Below are 18958 nucleotides of genomic sequence, written 5' to 3' on the forward strand. Positions count from 1 at the left end.
CAGCGGAAGGATTGGCATGAACTGTGGATCAGCGGAAGGATTGGCATGGAAGTTCATTTGGAAAATTTTCACCACAAATCTCCCTCGCCCTAGGTTCTGAGGCAAGCATGAGATTCATCAGTTAAAGGGCCAGTTCTTCTATGACATAAGGCAAACTGCGTTGATTCAGACCCAAGGAATAACAAGTGAAACTGGAAAGCCAGCATTAGGAATAAAACATATTTATAGGCCTCAGATGACTTTTCAGGCAGTTTATTCTTCATAGAGAAAATCGACAATTCAAAAGGGGTGATGTTTTCTGAAAGAGCGGTGCCCCCTTAGGGGGAGGGGAATAACTTTTTCCTGTGAAATCACAATCACTTCCTTGTTCCTGAGAAAGCACTTGTCCAGAGAGAAATTGCACAAGGCATGAGACAACAGATGGCCTCCTTTAACATGGTTGCTACAGCAGGTGATCTGCAGTACATTTTATTTTGCAGACACATGTGTCCTACAGGTACATTAATCAGTTCTCCACATTTCCCCATCAGTTTGCTTTTAAAAACTCCTCATGAAAATTCATCAGTAATTCAATGTGAATTTCTTCCAATATATGCAATTTTGTAAGCAAATTTGCCCAATGCACACATTTCTTTTACAAGACAATTTCCGAAAAAAGTGCATTTTAAGTTATTTTCACTAATATATGCATTTAATACACTTTTTACATTAATATGTGCATTTTTATACACATTACCTGAATAAAGAGCAGCATTGCAAAATTCGGAGAAACGCTAACAGATTGTGTTAGAATCATAGAATTGTAGAGTTGGAACGGGCACCAAGGGTCATCTGGTCCAACCCCCTGAAATGCAGGAATTCTGCCCACAGCCATCCCTGGGTGGGCTCAAACCACCAGCCTTCTGGTGAACAGCCAGACACACTGACCCATTGCACCGCTAGGGGTAGGTTTGCCTTTAAATGTGAACTGAAGTGAATTTCTCCCTCATTCCTAAGGTAAAGTAAAGGTGAAGGGACCCCTGACCATTAGGTCCAGTTGTGGCTGACTCTGGGATTGCGGCGCTCATCTCGCTTTATTGGCCAAGGGAGCCAGCGTACAGCTTCCGGGTCATGTGGCCAGCATGATTAAGCTGCTTCTGGCGAACCAGAGCAGCACACGGAAACGCCGTTTACCTTCCCGCCGGAGCAGTACCTATTTATCTACTTGCACTTTGATGTTGTTTTGAACTGCTAGGTTGGCAGGAGCTGGGGCCGAGCAACGGGAGCTCACCCCGTCGCGGGGATTCGAACCGCCGACCTTCTGATCAGCAAGCCCTAGGCTCTGTGGTTTAACCCACAGCGCCACCCGCATCCCCCCTCATCCCTAGCTGTGCCTTAAACAGCAATTTGAGCTGAAAAAAGCCCTGAGTTTCATAGATGACTAGGGACTTGATCCTAAATCTCCCACACTTAAAACCAGCATTCTGTTGACCACACAACACTGGCCACTTGCCAGTTATTCCCTTTTGCTAACAGAAGAGGCAGAAAAGCAACAACCGTATTAGGAAGATGTTATCAAAACAGAAAATAACAGCTAGAAGTCAGTTTGGGAAGAGGCAATTTGTACCACTCACAATGCTTGGCCTAATTCTGTGAAATCCCCAGGATAAGGACTCGAATCCATACAGTAACATTTGCCTAACTCCACCAGTGGAAATGCAATCTATTTAATGCAGAAATTTAGTTTACTGATGCTTGGAAAACAGCCAACACCTTTGGGGTTTAACATGGACAGTAGCAGTTCTTGGTTTCCCCACTGTGAAGATCAATGAAGCGCTGGGAGTCCACCAATCAGTTTTTCTTCCATTCAGTGAGCTAGGGATGGGAGATGAAATTCGTGGAAATGCTTACAGGGACATAGATTGGGCCATAAGTTTAGAAGCACTACGCCCTGGTGAAATATTCATCGCATGACACACATATCAGAGCCCTTAGCAAGAAAGATCTGCCATCATAAGCATCAGCCTAAGATGCTGATGTACTTGTTACCCAAGATGTACTCATTTTGCCTGAGAAGTTAGACAATACTGCATCCTCCAGGTGGATTTTCTTGGGTTGGGCTGCAGGTCTCTAACCTTCCCGCCCTCCCAAGCCTGAGATCCCGTTAAGATCTCAGTCTCTGAAAACCTTGATTTGATGAAAGCCTTTACTGATGGATGCAAGAATGTTTATAGTTGAAGCTGCCATCTTGGAAATACACATGGCATGTGACCGAGCTTATCTATAGGTGATTCCACTTTCAGAGAAAAGGTGCAAACATCAGGGAGAAAAGAGAGTACAGTGGTGCCCCGCAAGACGAACGCCTCGCAAGATGGAAAACCCGCTAGACAAAAGGGTTTTCCATTTTGGAGGCGCTTCGCAAAACGAATTTCCCTATGGGGTTGCTTCGCAAGACAAAAAAAATCTTGCGAGTTCCCGCGGGTATTTTTCACTTCCCCCCCTTTTCCTAAGCCGCTAAGCCGCTTAACAGCTGATCGCTAGAAGCCGCTAGACCGCTAATAGCGCTAATCCGCTAAGCTGTCAATGGGCTTGCTTCGCAAGATGAAAAAACCGCTAGACAAAGAGAATCGCGGAACGGATTCTTTTCGTCTTGCGAGGCACCACTGTAGTTGTATTGGGAAAACAACAGTCTTATAACACCTTAAACAATGAAACATATACACCCACTTTGTTTATGCTGTAACAGACTACTAAAAAATGAGTACATAGAACATGTCCAAAAGTTCCGAGTACATTGGACTGGTCACTCCACTCCATCTAGTGGGGGATGAATGAAGAAAAGCACCATCTTGAGAAGAATACAAGAAAAGATCAAAGGCAGCCAAAAAAACCTCAAGTTGTAGATGTCCTCCAGTGATACTGTTTAGGAGAGCAAGTGAAAAAGCAACAACCCCTCAATTAATCTATGCAGGAACTCAAAGCATTCATCCTAAGCAGGTAGGTTTACCCATCCGACGGAAAGCTGCTAATGAGGAAATTCCAGAGCTTGGGTGAAAGGGCGGTGTGCCCCATTTTGCTGCTTGAGGCAGAATGGGAAGCGCTGCCCTGCCCTGCCTGTGCGTAAATGTGAAGAAGGCTTTGTTTTGCATTCACCTACTTGTGAAGCCATTGAATCCATAGGAATGGAGAGCAAGGCCTGAGTCGGTGATCTAAGAGAGCAAGGAGGTTAATATGGGGGAAATGAAAGGGGGCTTTAGGGTCGCGAGGTCCTAAGGCCATTTACCCTACCACAGAATCTTATACATGTCAACCAGCTGCAGTAAGCCTTGCTGACTTTAATGGGAATACTCTCCCAGATACATGTGTATAGGATTGTAGCCTTAGCGTTTCAATAGGTTAGTCCCAGCAACTTGGTTTTTTATCAGTATTAGTTACTTGTGTTTATTTGCATTGCTTGTTTTTTTTTGAATTGATCTTATTTATTTTTCTTGTCATTTTATGTTTAATTGGAGCTGTAAGCCTCTTTGAGGGCTAGTATAGTGGAAAACCAAGATAGACCTCTTTTAAACAAAGATTTCCAAGCACTGTAGTGTCACTGAAGGAGAGATGCTGAACCATTGTTTTGAGATTTTTCAAGACAGCAATACCCACTGAGTCTCCTGGCTCCCTTTCAACTGTATGGGCTTATGGAGCCTGAGACTTGGGTATGTTGCAATACTGTAACTACAGGTGTCGGAGCAAATATCTTCTAGCAAGCAGGTTTCGGTTTGCTCTCTTGCAGACTTCCAGTGCCTCCCTTGGTAAGTCACAGAGGGATTAACCTGCAATCTCTAAATGGAAGCAATTACATTTCCTACCTCCACAGTTTGATGACACGATAATTGTATTGAAGAAGACAATGAAGTATTCCCTTGCTAAGGGTTTCAGGGAGTGTATAAATAATTATTAAATTTCGCAGGCGTGGTGCAAAAAAGAAAGAGATCAATAAAAACAATAACTATGCAAACATAGAGGAAACTCGCAGGAGGAATGAATGAACTTTGCCTGAACGAACAGGTTCAAGCTGGCATTTATTTATTTTTGGTCGTCTGGGTCACAGAGTGGGAAACACGGAATCTGGAAAGTTGACATTATTTAGTGAGCCAATTGCATTTATTTGAAGAAAGGAAGCAGCCAGGGGTGTTGCTAGGTTCTTGGAGTACAGGCCCTGGGGCCCTGACATATATTTACATAAAACTGTATGACACAAATTTTGAGGGGCAAAACTCAAGCCTGGTTCTTCCAGTTAGGGCTTGCCCTGTGCCAGAGTTAGCCAATGTGGGTGCCATCCAGTTGTCACACAACTACAACTCCCACCATCCTTTACCAGGAAATTGTACTCCAGCAACCTTCGCTTCTGAGCTATGGAGTGCCAACAAGATTTTCCTGGGTATTCTATACATGCATTGGGCCTTTTGTGCTATTCACAATTTGTTGGCAATGTCTGTTGCTTACATACATAATAAAGTATTGCCCAGTGTTTAACAGAACTCTCCCTCATTCACACACCCAGCCACAAACACCACCCATATGCATGTCAGGGATGCTTTAGCTGTGATTGCTGCATTGCAGAGGGTTGGACTAGATGGCCGTGGGGGGTCCCTTCCAACTCTATGATTTTACCTGCTTCCTCACTCCATCTATCTGTCTATCTGTCTGTACTTAGCTGTCCCCTGTCGCCAGTCAGTACCATCCATACACAATATTCAGCAACCACAGATCAACAGAATCTGTGCTCCAACTAGAAAGCAAATTAAGAGAGTGGGCGACTGAGGTCTCAGTGAGGCAAGTGGGTTCGGTCACCTTGTAAGCAAATTTCTAAACAAAGGGGGAGAGGAAGTGGAGGAGAACCAGGATCCTTGGACTATCCTCTAACAAATTATGTGGCTGTTCATTCAGGCAGGAAAAGCTAATTTGTGCCCGGAGCCTGGCCACTGAGGTAATTCTGTATGCCCCACCTAATTTTAATCACAAAAAGGTTTTCCCACTCACAGTGGGAAGATAGATAGATAGATACATTTCAAGTTTTAAGGAACAGATATAATCCAGACTTTTAAAATTAGCTCTTTCTTTTCCATTTTTCTATGCAGCATATGCAACTAATATGTAAATGTCCATACAGTGGTACCTTGGGTTAAGTATTTAATTCGTTCTGGAGGCCTGTACTTAACCTGAAACTGTTCTTCACCTGAAGCACCACTTTAGCTAATGGGGCCTCCCGCTGCTGCTGCGCCGCCGGAGCACAATTTCTGTTCTCATCCTGAAGCAAAGTTCTTAACCCGAGGTAATATTTCTGGGTTAGCGGAGTCTGTAACCTGAAGCGTATGTAACCCGAGGTACCACTGTATTTTTATTCATGCCATGCTTTGATATTATTCATGCTATGCATAATGAGCAGCTTTAGGCAAATAGGCACTTTCTTTCGAGGGGGTTTCAAGGTTACCCTGGTGAAGAATTCTGAAATGGTATTTATTACTCTACGCTTTTCCTTCCACCTCCAAATGGCTCTGGGCAATGTAAATGGATCACACCGCCTCCTCTTATCCCTGTAACAAACGCTGCCGTGAGATCCTGGCTGGTGATGACTAGCTCAAAGTCACCTTCATGGCTGAGTGAGAATTTAAGTCCAAGTCTTGCTGATCCTAGCCTAACATTCAGGGCCAGGCTGAAATGTGGGCAGGCAGGGAGGGCATGATTTGATCGGGGATCTGGGAGACAGGTGTGCGTGAAATTAGCTAAATTGCAGAAGAATCTTAAGGATGTTTGTGTGGACTTATTGGCTTATATCTTATAGCGAAGACATATCATCCAAGTGTCCCTATTTGCAGGGACAGTCATCCAGGCTTCTGATTTGATACCAGAATGTCCCTGTTTCCCTCACCAAGCTCAGGGAGGAGAACGAGCCAGCGCCTGTCCTGAGCGGTGGTAGTGGCAGTGACAGCTGCTTCTCCATGGCTGCCACTGCCAGCCTCGTCTCTCGAGCAGCTTGTAGTGACTGCTAGAGAGTGGGTGATGTTAGGAAAACGCCAGGGAACAGCATCTTTCCCTCTGAAGTGTCCCTCAGGATGATTCATCACTCTTCTGTCCCGAGTCGCTACTGCAACATATATCCAAAGATATAGGCACACAGAAACATAGCAGAGTTCAAAGCAGAAGCTGGACTTCAGGTGTATAATTCTACGCTGATTTATTATGTTCAAAATCGAGTGTTACGGAACAAAGAAATCATGGTTCCTCTCTCCGTCTCGTCCGAGAGAACAGCAAAAGCATAACACAACGGAAAAGTCTCATTGAACTTTCATTCTCATGATTCCAACAGTGTGGAATGTCAACACAGACATATGATGAAAACAATCACACAGCAACGGGAGGAATGAAATCCCAACAGGTGAGGAAGAGAGGCTGTAGCCGCCAAGGCCCAGCCTTGTGTGTGTGTTTATTATTATTAAAGATCTTCTTGACTTACAAAAGTGTGTGCAATGTCTCTCTCTCGTATCCCCCCCCGTGTAACATTTTTACAAATCGGTTTCATCTGTTGAGACATTAGGAAGGAAAGGGGAAAAGAGGTGTGTGTGGGGGGGGGGGGGAAAGATGGGTAGGGGTGGGGTCAGGTGGTGATGTTTCTATTTTACTTACTATACGTAGGGTTTGGTGTCAGCGTTGCTTGTGCTGGTTATCTGCTGTCACTTGTGTTCCTTTGGTGGTGAGAGAGGTCCCGGGGTTGGCCTAGGGTGTGGCTGTTCATTTGTGGTTGGCTGTGGTGGTCTTTGTTTTCATGTGTGAGTGGGGTGGGTGGGTGTTTTGGATCAGGCCCAGCCTTGTGTGACATACTGGTTCTGAGGGGCAGGCAGAAGGCAGGGTCAGCCAGGGTGGGAAGAAAAGGGGATTGGCGGGGAGCAGAAGGAATCTTTTTTTTTTAATGCTTCATGCATTCACATATAATCTTGCCCCCTTCTACAATTTATTTATTAGTGTGTGCTTTTCTTTTTGTAAATCTACCAAAGAATCAAATCAAATCAAATCAGGATTAAGCGGTTTCCTCAGGGTAGTGGAAGGCATGTGTGCTGTGTCCCATGGGTGTAATTCCAGAGATAGCCCCATCCCTGCCAGGTAACAGCTCAGCATGCCTTAGTGGCCCACATCCTTATTCCTCTCTCATCCTCATCATCATTTTTTAAAAATTCCACTCCTCCTATTGTAATTAGTAGTTGGTGATGGGGAGTCCTTGTGTCAGGCTGGCGTAAAGTTGCACTGTTGATGGGGGGCACGGATCAAAGGGATACTCTGGGAGACCGTGTCAGTAATAATAATAATAATAATAATTTATTATTTGTACCCCGCCCATCTGGCTGGGTTTCCCCAGCCACTCTGGGCGGCTTCCATAGAAACCAAAAATACACTAAAATATCACAGATTAAAAACTTCCCTGAACAGGGCTGCCTTAAGATGTCTTCTGAATGTCAGGTAGTTATTTATCGCTTTGACATCTGATGGGAGGGCGTTCCACAGGGCAGGCGCCACTACCGAGAAGGCCCTCTGCCTGGTTCCCTGTAGCTTTGCTTTTCACAATGAGGGAACCGCCAGAAGGCCCTCGGCGCTGTACCTCAGCGTCTGGGCAGAACGATGGAGGTGGAGACGCTCCTTCAGGTATACTGGGCCGAGCCCGTTTAGGGCTTTAAAGGTCAACACCAGCACTTTGAATTGTGCTCGGAAACGTACTGGGAGCCAATATAGGTCTTTCAAGACCGGTGTTATGTGGTCTCGGCGGCCGCCCCCAGTCACCAGTCTAGCTGCCGCATTCTGCAGTGTGCTCCTCTGCTGTCCTGGTCAGATTGTAGCCATAATCCCACGCCGTGTTAGTCACTCTGCTGGCACATTATGGCCTCACCAGCATTATGTCTTCCCCATCTTTCATGCCACCTGTGTACCTGGCATTCCATTGGCAGTAGTTGCTGTGGCTAGGCAGTGTTGTTTACCTGACCTCCTGTTACCAGCATCGTTGTGCTTTACTGGGAGGCTGAGGTGGTGTGGAGGTTGGTGTGCTGCAATTTCACAGGCCGAGGGAATTTGCTGCTCCTGCCCCTCTCCTTCCCAGGAAGACACAGCAACTCTGATGGCGGGAGGTCAGGCCAGTGCACTCCCCTTGCCATGCTGACCATGGCAGGCTTCCACTAAACCCTACAGCCCATCAGCCAGTGGAACCCAAGCTCATGAATTCACTCTAAGCAAAGGGAAGTGAAAAGAAACTAAAGTATACAAGGAATCATGAAGTGTGGGTGGTGGTGTTGAACTTGAGGACTGTTCTGACCACTACACCATTGGAGCTCCAATTTTTACTCTGTGATGCTCAAACCAGTGCATAAGAATGGTTTAGATATCATAATTAACTTGTGCACTTTTGATGTCCCTTTGTAACATTCATGTTGGTATGTGTGGGTGGTATAAATTAGCCAGGGCCTGTACAATTAACATCTGTATTAGCTGTATTCTTCACTGTAAACATGAAAAAAGGGACAATACCATCTTGGCTGTTGCCTTGCTACTGTTGGGCAAACATTGAAGAAACAAGAATGATTTATGTTCACAGTCTTTGTTTCACTGGGCTTCTGCTACACCAGAGTGTGCCTTTGAGAAATCACCACATTATGTGCTCATATTCTCAGTGATAGCTCTGCAAGAATGGACCTTAATTCCTCATGAGCTCAAACAAGCACAATCACTTAGGCCCTTTAAATGGGTCTGCACTCTTTCCTGGTTAATATAATTTGGGGCTGTTCTACTAGAGCAGTGCTGCTGGGAACCCTTTTTAAGCCTGATGGCCACATGGTGGGCAGTGACCAGAGACAAAAGTGAGCAGAGCAACGGTTGCAGCTCTTGCCACTATTCAGTAATGGCTATGTTGTTTTAGTTGGATTGTTTTATCATGCATTTTAATTACGGCTGTTGAATGTTTGTTGTAACAGGTTTCTACACTAATTAGAAGCCTTTTTTTTTTTTTGCACTGAGCAATTTAGGAATGGAGCTCCGCTGTATTCTGCGATGCTCACGATAATGACTTAGATATCATAATTAACTTAGGTGTATTTGACGCAGAGAATTTATAAAGGTTAAATATTGATTCCAGCCACACAAAAGTTAGCAGTTTCTACACAAACACAAACACCTCTCCGTCCTCTCTGCAGGCGAGCGAGAGGCATTTTCACAGTTGTTGCTTGGCAAATTCCAGCTTTACAAAAGCGCACTGTGTAGGGGGAATGGAGCAGGGCTGTTGGGAAGGTGGCCTAGGGAGAGTTCTGAGGGCCAGAGAGATAGGACTAGAGGGTTACATTTGGTCCCTTGGTCTCGGGGTTCCGCACCCCTGCATGAGGGTCTCTGTGAGTTTTGTGGTTTATCTCTGTGGGTTTTTAGGTTTTAGTATTATTATGACATGCATCTTGCGTGTCGAGGTCCCCAGGTCCACCCCAATAACTCACACATCACACAGAAATTTTTGTTTAAGATTTTTGGCATAATTTTGGCCACAACTGACATTCCGCACGATGCGAAAGTCAGAATGGGGGAATACACTTGGGGGTTACGTGGAGCAGGGAACCTGCCCTCACCCCAAATGCAACCAGGAGCTCATTGCTATGGCCCGAGCCCCCTTGACAGAGTGGACATGCAATAGTTAGCTCCCAATTCCTTTAACGGAATCCCTTGCAGCAGCAGCATTAGAGGGGCAGGCACAGCCAATCCATGCCCCTCAACCAACCAAACCATAAACCAATGCCTAACCGCAACCTTACAAGTTGTGACGATTTGCTACGCAGTAGGCAAAAACCAAATGGCCCCAGCCAATCAGCCAGATGGACAAAATTCCTACCAGGCCCTCGCTCCAAAGCAGACGACCCCATGACAGGCATAGCAAGGTCAAAGCGAACAACCCTATTCTAGGGAGGGAGGGACGGGCAATCCAATGCACGGGCGAAAAGAGGAAGCCCTAGCCTCGTGCAAGGAGTTTTACTATTTCTGGCTGTCAATCAATAAATGGCAACATTAACTTCTTCCCAACAACAAGGAAGCCCCAATTGCATCAGTGGCCAATGATCAATTAGCCCGCCCTCCAACTTTGGAATGTCCTGGCGGCCCCCACCGCAACACGTGCTCTCCATGAAGGAGAACACACTTTTTCAAAGGTGTTTATATTGCATTTGGATTCGGATCTTTAAGCATGTTGCAATCTGCTTTGTGGAGTCTGGTCTCAAGAAGCAAATCATAAATCCATTAAACAGATACAGTCCTAGCTGCTTTAATCGTAGCCCCAGTGTTTTGCAATAGATAGGTTGGCTTTTACTCCAAAGAGTAAGAGATGGCTGAACGCCATGCAGCATAGAATCTTATTTCATCCCCAGGTTATGATTTCTTACATGTCCTCTTTTGCAGTCCTGAGCAAAGTCTGGAGTGTGAGAAACTCCCAAGGAAATGTTTTGCACCTCAGCCCCTTGGGTTTCAACATTTTCTTTTATGCCCAATGTTACTCAGTGACTTTATGAAGAAAATCAGGAAACTGGTTTGAGATCTGCTGAGTAAGTGTATTTTAATCCTATTCAAATTTGTCTCCTAAGATGTCCCGCATGATACTATCCTTCCACTGGATCCTTCCCTATCTCTTGCCATTTCACTGATGCAAACTGCATCTAGCACAGTTATGCGGTGGAGAGTGCCGTGCCTAACAATTAAAATTACTGGGCAACAGCCTATAAAATTATATGGCAGACAATTAAAAATGGCAGTATATTCCTGTGTCGACTCCCTTGGGAACTCCCAGCAGTTATGTCTTCAGTTGACCAACCAGGATCTAACGAGCTGATTCTATTTTATTTTCACATGGTAGGTTGTGCAAGGAGAGAGATCAATGGCATCTCCGCCCTTCAATCTCAAAATGGCATAGCTGACAGCCAAGTAGAGCAGTCCTTGCCTTTCCAACGGTAGAAGAGGAACGTTTGGGTGTGTTGCTTGCAAAGGATGTATTCTGTGATGTACACCTTTGATGTACACCTTCCTTTTGGGGGGGAATCCGAACTCCTCCATCGCTGTGTTTTATTGCAGGTGCATTCTGCAATATGTTCTTGACACAATAATAGCGCACTGGTGGATTTACTCTGCTTTAGTTAGTTCTGCGATGATTCCTCAGTGGTACCACATTATTGTTGTCTATAGTGCAACAAAAGCAGGGAGGAAAAAACCACACCAAACATTGCGCTACAAAAAGTTACAGGATTTCAGCAGGAAGTTATAGGACATACACTGATTGGAAATGAAGCAGGATGACTGCCCCAAAACCTCTGAGGGCAAGAGGTATTAAAAGTGGGATCATGTAATAATAATAATAATAATTTATTTATACCCCAGACACTCTGGGTGGCTTCCAACAAAATACAGTGCTACCTCAGGTTAAGTACTTAATTTGTTCTGGAGGTCCGTTCTTAACCTGAAACTGTTCTTAACCTGAAGCACCACTTTAGCTAATGGGGCCTCCTGCTGCTGCCGCTGCCGCCGGAGCCAATTTCTGTTCTTATCCTGAAGCAAAGTTCTTAACCTGAAGCACTATTTCTGGGTTAGCGGAGTCTGTAACCTGAAGCGTATAGAATCTGAGGTACCACTGTATTAAAATACAGTGGTACCTCGGGTTAAGTACTTAATTCGTTCCGGAGATCCGTTCTTAACCTGAAACTGTACTTAACCTGAAGCACCACTTTAGCTAATGGGGCCTCCTGCTGCCGCCGCACCACCAGAGCCTGATTTCTGTTCTTATCCTGAAGCAAAGTTCTTAACCTGAAGCAATATTTCTGGGTTAGCGGAGTCTGTAACCTGAAGCGTATGTAACCTGAAGCGTATGTAACCTGAGATACCACTGTACAGTAATCCATCAAGCATTAAAAGCTTCCCTAAGCAGGGCTGCCTTCAGATGTCTTCTAAAAGTCTGGTATGTACAGCTGTCCAAATTACATGATGAGTACAAATTGTCATGATTGTGCGATAAATAGGACCCCTGAAGGGGTCCTTACTGTTGTGGTCATTTCTTTTTGTGTATGCTGCTTTAAAATCCATAAATGAATATAAAAAGTTGTGCACTTGTTTTTTTTAAAATAATTACTTTGCAAGCTGTATACATAATGCAGGTTTTAGTTTTAGACATTTTAGTGTTTCCAATAGATTCCTGCCCACCTCTAGCATGTGGCCCCTGAAATATTGCCCATGAGCGAATGTGGCCCCAGTGTTGATAAAAGTTCCCCACCACTGCTACACGGTGAAACCATAGGCCCTAGTTCAAATTTTGCAGCTGTCAAGGATTCTCCAAAGTAGCCTGGGGCTACTCACTCATCTGTCCATCATCAGCCCTGCTTCTGATCTTCAGCAGGGCTGTCACCAGTATGTAGAAAAGTGACATACATTTAAGAAAGATAAATGTAGCCTTTGCAGGGTTGTTGTAATCATCCTTGGGGTAATGGGTGGGACCCAAATTAGCATTAAGGAGTTGGCTCCATTAATGTGATGGGTTCCCTTGATGGCCCAGAGCTGATTTGGTGGGCAGGGGCATGATGGGAGGAGGAGGGAAAACCCCGTTGTACTAGTGGGGCTTGTTGCTTGGGCTCCCACTTGTGCAAACATTTAGTTGAATTTGGCTCAATATGTCTGAATCGATAAGGAGATGCAAAAAACAAGTCCTAAATAAATGTTAAGCGTTTGCATGAGTAACAAACGTGGTGCCTCTTGATGTTGCTGGATTACAACTCACAATACCCCCAGTCATCCTGGAAAATAGAATGATAAATTCATAGAATCATAGAATCATAGAGTTGGAAGAGACCACAAGGGCCATCGAGTCCAACCCCCTGCCAAGCAGGAAACACCATCAGAGCACTCCTGACCTATGGTTGTCAAGCCTCTGCTTAAAGACCTCCAAAGAAGGAGACTCCACCACACTCCTTGGCAGCCAATTCCACTGTCGAACAGCTCTTACTGTCAGGAAGTTCTTCCTAATGTTTAGGTGGAATCTTCTTTCTTGTAGTTTGGATCCATTGCTCCGTGTCCGCCTCTCTGGAGCAGCAGAAAACAACCTTTCTCCCTCCTCTATGTGACATCCTTTCATATATTTGAACATGGCTATCATATCACCCCTTAACCTCCTCTTCTCCAGGCTAAACATGCCCAGCTCCCTTAGCCGTTCCTGATAAGGCATCGTTTCCAGGCCTTTGACCATTTTGGTTGCCCTCCTCTGGACACGTTCCAGTTTGTCAGTGTCCTTCTTGAACTGTGGTGCCCAGAACTGGACACAGTACTCCAGGTGAGGTCTGACCAGAGCAGAATACAGTGGCACTATTACTTCCCTTGATCTAGATGCTATACTCCTATTGGTGCAGCCCAGAATTACATTGGCTTTTTTAGCTGCCGCGTCACACTGTTGGCTCATGTCAAGTTTGTGGTCAACCAAGACTCCTAGATCCTTTTCACATGTACTGCTCTCAGCCCAAATTCATAGAACTGAAAAGTTGGAAGGGATTACAATGGTCTTCTAGTCGAACCTCCTGCAATGCAGGAACCTTCTGTTCTATGTGGGGCTCAAACCCATAACCCTGAGATTAAGAGTCTCATGCTCTACCAAGTGAGCAATCACTAATGATAGGAGTTGGAGTCCACAATATCTGGGCTATCATTGTTTTAGCAATACACCTGCTCAAATGAGCTTCTCTGGGGTTCAACAAGATGTGGTGTATAGAGAGTTGGACTTGAACAAGATCTGAATCATAGCTTAACCAGAACTCTGAGAAGTTCCCTGGGCTACCCTGAGCTGCTCTCCCTTCTTTTCACAGGGTTGCTGAGAGAATAAAATGGAGAAGCATTTTCTCTGAGGGATTCAGAGGAAGAGTGGGTTATGAATGCAACACATCTTTCTATATTATGCTTGCACTAGCCTACCATCGTACAGTCCCCATTGGAGTATTTGTAGTGCCATATCACAGACCTGGATTTGCAGAAAGTCAGGTTGGGGTAGGGGAGCAAAGGGGGGGGGGACTGAGAGGAGAAAGTGATGGTTTAAAACAGGCTTCCTCAACCTCGGCCCTCCAGATGTTTTGAGACTACAATTCCCATCATCCCTGACCACTGGTCCTGCTAGCTAGGGATCATGGGAGTTATAGAGATCTGAAGAGATTTGGAAGGAAGGAACTTCCACCTTATTGAATTCCTCCCATGGATTTCAGGAGCATTGAACTCCTTTGGATTTTGGCTGCACGATGTAAAAAGCACCCAGAAAAACCATCTTTCCAAGGGCACAAGACACTCTGTTGTGTGTTGCACTTTGAATGAAAAAACTTGGGGCTCATCCACATTCCCCCTTATCCCACTGCTTTGCCCTGGCGAAAACCATTCTTTAATGCTCAATCAGAGCAAACAGCAGTCAGGTTTTCTGCAGTTTTCCATTTGTTCTGATTTAAAGCCAAAGAGTGAATTTTCTCTTGGAAAAGAGCAGGGCAAGGGAGAAACCACCCGAGCCCTTGCTTTCTACGCATGGGACCAGTGGAAGTATGGATGACCCCTAGCACTGCATAGGATATCCTTCCGTTGCTGAATTAGCAGCAAAGCACAGATCTTGGGAAAGTTTGTGTTTGTGCCTGCATATGTATGGTTTTTTTTTTTTGTGAGATGCTGGTTGGGAAGGTCAAGGACAAGCTTGACAAGGGGTAATTAAAGTATAAATTAAAATGGAAACAAGCAATTAGCCTTTTCTCTCTCTCCTTCCTCTCCTTTCTGCAGAAATATGCAGCCACTCAAGAAATGACAGGTAGTTAAGGTCTCATTGGCACTGCGGTTTACACACACACACACACACACACACACACACACACATTAAGAGGAAGGGTCAGAAATCCTTAATATTGCCAGCAGCACCCCTGTTAGCCACTCAGGGCCAAATTAGATATTTAAACACCAGTAAACCAACTCATGATAGACTGAGCAGTCCTACTGAAGTTAGTCATGCCCATTAAATTCAATGGGTCTGCTCTGAGTAGGACTAAGGTTGAATACAAGCCTCTGCTTGTAGCCTCAGACGGCTCTCCAGTCTACCCTGGGTGGGAGGATTCCAAGTGTGTGTGTTAGAGAGAAAGAAACCATGTGGGAAGCAATTTTAAATGGAGAAGCAGGGGGCATGAAAATTGCACCTTTCTAATGCTGCTGCTGCTGCTGGGATCATGTAATAATAATAATAATAATAATAATAATAATAATAATAATAATAATAATAATAATAATTTATTTATACCCCGCCCATCTGGCTGGGCTTCCCCAGCCACTCTGGGCGGCTTCCAAAAAACCACCGAAATACTATAATGCATCAAACATTAAAAGCTTCGCTAAACAGGGCTGCCTTCAGATGTCTTCTGAAAGTCTGGTAGTTGTTGTTGTCTTTGACATCTGGTGGGGGGCGTTCCACAGGGAAGGCGCCACTACCGAGAAGGCCCTCTGCCTGGTTCCCTGTAACTTGGCTTCTTGCAGCGAGGGAACCACCAAAAGGCCCTCGGTGCTGGACCTCAGTGTCTGGGTAGAACGATGGGGGTGGAGACGCTCCTTCAGATATACTGGACCAAGGCCGTTTAGGGCTTTAAAGGTCAGCACCAACACTTTGAATTGTGCTCGGAAACGTACTGGGAGCCAATGTAGGTCTTTCAAGACCGGTGTTATGTGGTCTCGGCGGCCGCTCCCAGTCACCAGTCTAGCTGCCGCGTTCTGGATTAGTTGTAGTTTCCGGGTCACCTTCAAAGGTAGCCCCACATAGAGCGCATTGCAGTAGTCCAAGCGGGAGATAACCCGAGCATGCACCACTCTGGCGAGGCAGTCCGCAGGCAGATAGGGTCTCAGCCTGCCTACCAGATGGAGCTGATAAACAGCTGCCCTGGACACAGATTTGACCTGTGCCTCCATGGACAACTGTGAGTCCAAAATGACTCCCAGGCTGCACACCTGGTCCTTCAGGGGCACAGTTACCCCATTCAGGACCAGGGAATCCTCCACATCTGCCCGCCTCCTGTCCCCCCAAACCGGTACTTCTGTCTTGTCAGGATTAAACCTCAATATGTTTGCCACCATCTAACCTCCAACCGCCTCCAGGCACTCACACAAGACCTTCACCGCCTTCACTGGTTCTGATTTGAAAGAGAGGTAGAGCTGGGTATCATCCGCATACTGATGAACACCCAGCCCAAATCCCCTGATGATCTCTCCCAGCGGCTTCATGTAGATGTTGAAAAGCATGGGGGAGAGGACAGAACCCTGAGGCACCCCACAAGTGAGAGCCCAGGGGTCTGAACACTCACCCCCACACCACTTTCGGAACACGGCCCAGGAGGAAGGAGCGGAACCACTGTACAACAGTGCCCCCAGCTCTGAGCCCCTCAAGATTGTCCAGAAGGATGTTATGGTCGATGGTGTCAAAAGCCGCTGAGAGATCCAGCAGAACTAGGAAACAGCTCTCACCTTTGTCCCTAGCCCGCCGGAGATCATCAACCAGTGCGACCAAGGCAGTTTCAGTCCCATGATGAGGCCTGAATCCCGACTGGAAGGGATCCAAGTGGTCTGCTTCTTCCAGGCGTGGCTGGAGTTGTTCAGCAACCACTCACTCAATCACCTTGCCCAAGAATGGAAGATTTGAGACTGGGCGATAGTTGGCCATCGTGGCTGCATCTAAAGATGGTTTGTTAAGAAGCGGTTTAATAACTGCCTCTTTCTTCACTGTCTCCACTCCAAATTGCTCCCACCTGAAGTGCCATTCCCTTTTCTCAGGCTGGATGGGAGAAAATGGCTGACAAGGTCTGATTCCTCGCAGTGAACCAGGGACGCTCCTTGTCCCAAACAACCAAAAATCTTATAGCACCTCAAAGACTACCACCTTTATTCCCTGTGCATTTCTGCGGCCACAATGAATAAGCTAGCCTTTCCAGTGCCATCACTCTTGGGCACATAGGTATGGTCTTTGTGCCTCTGCTGGGTGACCTGATTTGGGGCAGTAGCCGTTTTAGATTAGGGTATGGGCTGTCTATAAGCAAGGACGAGCCTACCATCCAAGGCTTGTCAGGGTGTCATGCCATTGCCTGGATGGGCTGTGGATGGTTGATGACATGTTGGAGTGGTTTTCACTGGGAGGTGCAGGTGAGCACTACTGCTGCTCTGTCACCACTTGTCAGGTCTGTCAATCGGAGGACTAAAGCTCCAGTTCGACAGCTTTCTGGGCTTATCGCAGTGAATGAACTGTAACACTTACCTGAATAAGCGCATTGTGATTCAATGTGAATAGAATTTTCAACAGTTCATATACCAGCTGTAATGCTCCCTGACTTGTGATGAGTCAAGTATCCCATTGTTCTACCTTTTTCTCTCTCTAACATTAGGGATGGGCAAATCTCTCTATTTTAGTTTCTCTCAGTTTCCAGTCATAAGTGCTGTTTCCCACATTTCTGCATCAGTTTGAATTTTTTGTCATAATCCTAATACATTTTTTTCGCATGCAGTTTTGACTGATATGCCTATTTTGGCAAGTTATTGCCCCAACAGAATGTGCTTTTGTATGCTGTTTTTACTAACTTTTGCATTTATGCACACTTTCCTCTGGTGTATGCATTTTTTGTGTCCATCATTTGGCTGGTAAACTGCACAGCAAAATTCAGAGAAGTTCAAATGTCCAAGGAAGTTTGTGTTTCTGTTCACATACAGTTTCAAAAAATGCAGATTAGGTAGATTAATCTTTGAATGCAAACTGAAGCAAATCTCCTTCCCATCCTATAATGTATTGCGGCTTTTTCATTCTCTTAAATAAGGCAGTTCTTCCTGCATTCCTGCTGTATCCAGGCAGATTGAAACATATGGGATTTGGGATTGCTCAAACCTTTGTCCTATTTAAATTTGAACTGTGCTGCATTTAAAATGGTAGACTCCTTGGGGCAGAGCCTACGGGACCGCCTCTCCTGGTATGTCCCACGGAGGACCTTACGGTCCTCAAACAAAAACATATTGGAGGTTAGGCTGGCCTCAACCAGAGTCAGGGCTTTTTCGGCTGTGGCTCCGATCTGGTGGAACACTCTGTCACAAGAGACTAGGGCCCTGCGGGACTTGACATCTTTCCACAGGGCCTGCAAGACAGAGCTGTTCCACCAGGCCTTTGGCCAGGGCACAGCCTGACCCCCTCCTATGGTAATTCTCACAGAACCCTAGCCATTAATTTGCCATTAATTTGATTTGAACTGATTTTATAATGAATTGATTTTAGAATGCTGTCTTATTTTACTGTTGTTAGCCACTCTAAGCCCGGCTTCGGCTGGGCAGGGCGGGATATAAATAATGTATTATTATTATTATTATTATTATTATTATTATTATTATTATTATTATTTTATGCAAAGTGACATGCACACTGCTAGAGCTATATAGATAATCGTGCTAAAAGAAAGATGGGATATAACATTTTAAAATAAAGAATAAATATACACCATGAATGAATGAATGAATGGTTGCTGCGAAAATAAAAGTGATTGAGGGGAGAAAAGAATCAAACATGCCACCTTGAGCTCCTTGGAGGAAGAGCTGGATAAAAATGTTGTAAAGCCCACAAGAGGCCTGGCAAGTTCTTTCCTGCTTGGCTGAATATTGTCATTTATTTGGCGTTTCAAATTGAGGAAATGTCTTTTTCTCTAACCAACCTCCCGCCCCTTTGAGAAATATGAAAGTCAGATTTGATGTTGGATTTATTTCTTTTATTCCAAGAAGAAATGCCCAGATGTGTGGTGCAATTGTGGGTGTGTGTTTTTATAAAAAAAGTGAACTCTGCATGTCAGAAGGTTAATTTTGGAACCCTCTGAAAGGAGCCATCTGCCATCAAGTTTCAGAAAAGGGAGTGATGGGGATATCT

At 45.3% G+C, this 18958-nt stretch overlaps 2 long non-coding RNA genes across 5 annotated transcripts in view; one reads left to right on the plus strand and one right to left on the minus strand.

The window, feature by feature from the left end:
• The window catches only part of LOC309363003, a 227142-nt gene that overhangs the window by 127337 nt on the left and 80847 nt on the right, over positions 1-18958 (minus strand). Inside the window, exon 3 of one of the 4 annotated variants that reach the window (XR_014165136.1) lies at positions 1279-1297. The exons of the other annotated variants lie outside the window; for them this stretch is intronic. This is a non-coding gene — a long non-coding RNA (uncharacterized lncRNA). Of the gene's footprint in view, positions 1-1278; positions 1298-18958 lie in introns of those variants that run through there. 4 annotated transcript variants of the gene reach the window in all.
• On the plus strand, positions 6275-11017 carry LOC309362723. Its single transcript, XR_014165093.1, has 3 exons — positions 6275-6406; positions 10441-10583; positions 10892-11017. It is a non-coding gene; the product is annotated as an uncharacterized lncRNA (long non-coding RNA).

The sequence above is a fragment of the Podarcis melisellensis genome (genome assembly GCF_964234715.1).
Source record: "Podarcis melisellensis genome assembly, chromosome: 2".
NCBI lineage: Eukaryota > Metazoa > Chordata > Lepidosauria > Squamata > Lacertidae > Podarcis > Podarcis melisellensis.